Consider the following 5,969-nt stretch of genomic DNA (forward strand, 5'->3'; position numbering starts at 1 on the left):
CAGTCAACATTCTGTAAGTTTTGTCTGTGTTGTTGCATGTGGCTATGACTTGTTTATCTTCACTGATCAATATTATTATTCCATTTTATGATTATATCACCATTTGTTCATCCAGTCCATAAGTTTTCTTTTTGAGGGACTAAGGTATTTATTTTGTCCCTTTTTGTTTCTCAGTTTTTCATTGATGGATATTCATGTCATTTCTGGTCCACAGCCGTTTCTGGTTCTAATGCTTCCACAAGCATTCCTGGGCATGTCTTCTGGTGCATTTGCAGGCATTTCTGTTAGATACAAGCCCGAGAATGGATTTGCTGGGCCATAGGTTATATGGCGCTTCAACTTCATAAAACTTTTCATGAAGTGCTTGTACCAACGTGTACTCTACCCAGCCATATACGAGTGTTTCGCATACTTGGTAATACTTGATATGGTCAGACTTTTTCATTTCAGCAGATGGGGTGCATTTGTAGTAGTATCTCATTTTGTTTTTCTCTTGCATTGAATATCCTCTTTTAAAAGTACCCACGTAAGTCCATTGCTCATTTTCCTAATGGATTGTCAGTCTTTTTCTTATTGATTTCTGGAATTGAAAAAAAAAATTCTGTGTATTTGACTTTTGTTGGCCTGTCTATTCAGTTTCTTAATGTTATCTTTTGTTGAACAGAATTACTTTAATACAGTTAATTTTATAAAGTTGCGTCACGTAAATGACTTCAGACTGAATGCTTTTTAAATCTGATGTTCTGGAAGCAAATAGCTTCATCTTTATGAAATAATGAGGAATATATATATATAGCTAAGGATGAGGATAAACATAAGGTCCATTGGGAACCCATCTGTCTTCAGATATGTTTTCCCAGTTGTTAGCTGGTTGTATCCACATAGATATTCCAGAATACTTAATATTCAATCTGACAAAAGGAGTTTATCTCCATCCCTATTATATCCACCATTCTTTCTCCATCAATTGTATTGCTTTGCACCAGTGGCCCAGAAACTTCAGTCACCCTGTGTCCTTCCTCTTTCTCTTTCCCCTCCATATTCAGTCAATCATAAATCACGCTTCTCTAGACTTCTATACTTTATATATTCTTTCTCATCCCTGTAGCAGCCATGAATATGCACCTCCCAGATCTCCAACTGTGTAGGAAGTACAGTTGACTAACAATCCTAGTTGCTTCCCTCCTCAATCTACCACTGCATTCATGCCAAGGCTATGTTTCCTCCTTATGTGCTACTCCACTCTCCTTTCTTTTTTTGGCATTGTAAAGCAGTGGGAAAATAAAGGTCTTTTAATTTGTATTCTTTTTTATCAATAAGTTTTTTAAATTGAGATATAATTGACATATAACATTAGTTTCAACACAAGGATTCAATATTTGCATACAATGTAAAATGATCGCCATAACATGTCTAGTTATCACCCATCACCACACAGAATTATATATTTTTCTTGTTATAAGAACTGTTAAGGGCGCCTGGGTGGCTCAGTCGTTAAGCGTCTGCCTTCGGCTCAGGTCATGATCCCAGAGTCCTGGGATCGAGTCCCACATCGGGGTCCCTGCTCGGCGGGAAGCCTGCTTCTCGCTCTCCCTCTCCTGCTGCTTGTGTTCCTGTTCTCACTATTTCTGTTTCTGTCAAATAAATAAATAAAATCTTTAAAAAAAACCCAAACTGTTAAGATCCATTCTCTTAACTATATCAACTCTAATCACCATGTTGTACATTGTATCCCCAAGATTTATTTATTTTATGACTGGAAGCTTTTATCTTTTGACCACCTTCACTCCTTTTGCCCACCCAACTACCAATCTGTTCTCTGTATCTATGAGTTCTGTTTTGTTTTGTTTTTAGAGTCCATATATAAGTGAGATCATAAGGTATTTGTCTTTCTCTGTCGACTTATTTCACTTAGCATAATGCCCTTGAGGTCCATAGGTCCATCTATGGTCTATGTTGTCACAAATGCAAGACTTCATTCTTTTTTATGCCTGAATAATATTCTATTTTATTCTTTCTTTCTTTATCCACTCATCCATCTATGAACACAGGTTGTCTCTACGTCTTGGTCATTGTAAATAATGTTGCAGTGAACATGGGGGTACAGATATCTTTTCAAGTTCATGTTTTCAATTCCTTCAGATAAATACCCAGATGTAGGATTGCTATATTGTATGGTAGTTCTATTTTTAAGTTCTTGAGGAAACTCCATACTGTTTCCTACAGTGGCTGCACCAATTTGTGTCCCCACCAACAGTGTACAATGATTCACTTTTCGCCACATCCTTGCCAACGTTTGTTAGTCCTTGTCTTTTTGGTCATAGCCATTGTAACACCTGTGTGATGAGAGCTCATTGTGGCTTTGATTTGCACTTCCCTGATGACTAGTGATGTTGGGCACCTTTTCACATACCTGTTGGCCATCTGTGTTTTCTTTGGAAACATACCTATTCGGATCCTCTGCTCATTTGTCAATCAGATTTCTTCCCGCATTGATTTGTAGGGGTTCTTTATATTTTTTTGGATATGAATTAACCCTTTATTAGATGGCATCCCAACACTTGAGGACTTCAAGGAGCTGGTGAGGGTAGAAGATGCAAAGTGAAGGAGGAGGAGGAAGAGGTGGGGAAGGAGAAGGTAAACCAAGAGGATAAGGAGGACCTGAACCAGCTGCCACCCTTCCAGTTCCTGGGGCATCCCCCACTGGAGGAGGCCCACCAGACCGCAGCAGTAGAGGGAGAGTTCCTGGAGCCTGAGCCCAAGCCCAACTTGGCCTGGAGGAATGCCTGGACATGCAGGGAAATCTGCTATTGAGGAAGAAGACATTGGTCCCAGGCCTACCCTGCTAGAGCCACCCAGCCAAGGGCCTCGTCCCTGCAAGTGCAGACCTCACTGGAGAACCACACGCAGGTTCAGGAGGAGCCACAGCCAGTGTTAACCTGGGCTATTATAATGTCATCCAGGCCCTGGACCTCAGTATCCAAGTCATGGATGTGGGAGAGATGCGTATGGTCACTGCTGACTCCATGGACAGCCAAGGCCTCAGACACTGCCCTCTGCAACCTATCCTGTGCCTAGAGATGACCCTGAAGATTGCATGTTTGGGCCTGACCTGGAGATGCTCATAGGCTGGAGCGTGGGGCAACAGCAAACTGGAAGAAGGAGAGGAGCAACGTCAACCTACAGGCCAACTTGGGGCTGGCAGCCAACTCTTACGACCTCACCTTCACGGCCATCACCTCCAGTGCCAAAGCAGATGTGACATTTGAGGAAGAAGAATAGCTCCTGCAGCTCAGGGTGAAGTGTATGAAGAGCCTGGGGGCTTCATTGTAGCTGAAGCTGGGCCACTGTTGCTCCTCACCGAGCTCCTGTAGCCTTGTGCTGGAGCACCTGCCTGACAACATCACGGTGCTCTTCCTCAAGGTCGAGGGGCCAGCCGGGCAAGGTGAGTCCAGAGAGGTCATCCCCATCCTGAGGGTGGTCTTAAAGACGGAACGTTCCACACACAGAGTCCTTTGAGCTGGTGAAGCGGCCCACAGCCCAGCAGAGCACGGAGACTGCCCTGTACTGGAAAACGCTGCCCCCCTCCCCAGCCCACTGCCCGTCAAATGTCCTGGCAAGGGTGCCTGATCCAGCCCATGGAAGTGGCTTTGGGGCACTGCAGTCTCCCTGGGAAGTGTGGCTCTCTCTGTGGTCATCGCTTCCAGGAACTAACTGCCCATGTGGCTGCCACGTTCTCCACACTTGGGCCCCACCCTGTGCTCCTTAACTCCCCTAGGCTCCCTGCCAGCTGCCTTCACACACCTAACCCTCTCCTCTGCATCAGGGTAGCAATGTTTGGGGTTCGTGTGGCCCCGGGAGCAGGAGGGATTGCAGCCCTGTAAGGGAAAAGCGAGGCAGGGCCAGGACCTCTTGTCCAGCCCTGAGACAGGGTGGCCCCTCATTCCTCCATACCCAATTCCCATCCCTACCTCCCTAGGTTGGACTCAGTCGGGGCTGGTTTCAGTTTCTCCTTCCCAACAGGCCTTGAGGCAGCCCTTTCCGCTCCGCCCCCCACTCCCCATCCCAGTATGAGTGCCAAGCAACTCCTAGCCCTTCTGCTACCTCTGACCAGGCTCCCCAACCCCAGCCCACCCCCACCAAATAGTAAAATTAGGCCTCTCTCTCCCTCACACCCCCCCACACAAAATGCAGACACAAAATAGCAAAACGTGGGGCTTCTTTAATAGGCCACTTTGGCTTGGAGTCTCTGTTAGCCTGGCTGAAACTTCCCTCTAACTGTGCTGTAGTCTGAAACTCTTCTTACCCTATCCTCCTCCTTGCCCTCTTTCCCTCACCAGGTCAGATAACAGAACAATCTGCAGGCCCTTCCCACTTTCTCCAGCTTCCTCCCCAGTATGGTTTTTTTGCATGTTTCATCCATCTTGGCATCTGCTTCCCAGGATGCCCTAACTGCTCATTATCCTAATTCTGACCATGATGTTTCATCACCAAGAACTGGTTTTCCTCTTTCTAGTTTTGCCTCCACAAATCCTCTGCCAGGGGCAACCAGAATATTCCATCTGTCTACAGATGGCCTCTGAAAGTATAAACTCTTTACCGAGACCTGTGAGGGCTCTATGATCCCATTCCAGCGTATCCATCTTTCCCATTTACCCCTCTGTGCCTTGTATTTTAGGTACATTGATAATGACATCAATGTCCCCTACTCATTTCCTGTGGGCTTTAGCTAGGGTGGCCTCTTCTACCTGGGATGCCCTTCCCTCCTCTTCACCTAGTTGAGACTGCTCATCTGGTTGGCACCTCTCTGGGAGAGCTTCCTGCATCACCTCAAGCTAGATTTAGTGCCCGGGCCCCGCCAATCACCCTGTTCCTTACGTGCTTCTAGGTCCTACATGGTATGGCTTTGTACCTTTTTTCCCGCCTGAACTATGATCTCCATTGGGGCAGGAGCGGTGCCTTGTTGCAATTCCATAAGCACATGCTTAGCCCAGAGCAGTCATTCAATAAATATTTGTTTTTCAGTTGAAAGTGTTAGACTCTAGTAATTCGTTAATTCACTATCTTTAAAAGCTCTCAGAAGACAAAATAATTGATTAGTTTGTTCAAGGGTTTTGCTATTATGAGAGGACAAGTTGTTTGTACTTTGGAAATTAACAAGACAGAGCAATGACTGCCCAGGGTTTTCTTCCTTTCAGGATTATGGGAACCTCCAGCCACAAGGTCAGCAAAAGAAGAAAAATAATATCAAGTGAGGAGCAATCCATTTTCCTTTGATAACAACATGGGGGAAAAATTAAAATGTTAATACTAATGAAAAAATGGAGGTCGAAATTTTGTGGTGATCTAGTTTACTCATTCAACCCTAAATATTCATATTTGAAGTAAGACTAGTAAATAAATCCAGTCTTTGGAGTTGTTTTTTTTTTTTTTTAATGCAATAAGGTAAGCATTTTAATAATTTCTTTTAAGTCTATTTCAAAATATTGTAACCATTTACCCAAGTACGTGGTGGGGATGCACTTGATATTGGCAAATAAGATAATTAAAAAAGATACACACATTCTGCCAATGCATCAATCAATTCAGGTTGAGTATCATCAGATTTTGTGGGTCCAAAACTCAGGTGATCATTACATCATTGACTTAACAAACTTAAGGTTTGGATATTGTGCAACTAAGGAAGGCAAATAGTATTTTCTTTATCATATGAGCATGATAAAGCTTTTAGAAAGTTGCATGACATGGGAAAATTGTAAAGTTGGGAAAGTTTGTGTTCCATAGACTCATCATCTTCTGACACTTTCTTCTCCATTGCTCCTTAGGAATCAGGGATCTTTCTTTCTCTTTTCCATAGCAGTTTGCATAGTCTTCTAGGATTTAAGTTATCAGTTTGAATTGTGTCTATTTGTTGACATCTATCTTTCCAACTCTTCTTTGTGTTCTTTGAGCATGAAAACTGATTCAGA

At 43.8% G+C, this 5,969-nt stretch overlaps 1 pseudogene; it reads left to right on the forward strand.

Annotated features, from left to right (window-relative positions):
* The first annotated feature begins 327 nt into the window (after positions 1 to 327).
* LOC123862911 (peptidyl-prolyl cis-trans isomerase FKBP8-like) lies at positions 328 to 3,714 on the forward strand (annotated as a pseudogene).
* Positions 3,715 to 5,969: the final 2,255 nt, after the last annotated feature.

The sequence above is a fragment of the Mirounga angustirostris genome, unplaced genomic scaffold (genome assembly GCF_029215605.1).
Source record: "Mirounga angustirostris isolate CCGP_5_RB_7025 unplaced genomic scaffold, mMirAng1.0.hap1 SCAF_1, whole genome shotgun sequence".
NCBI lineage: Eukaryota > Metazoa > Chordata > Mammalia > Carnivora > Phocidae > Mirounga > Mirounga angustirostris.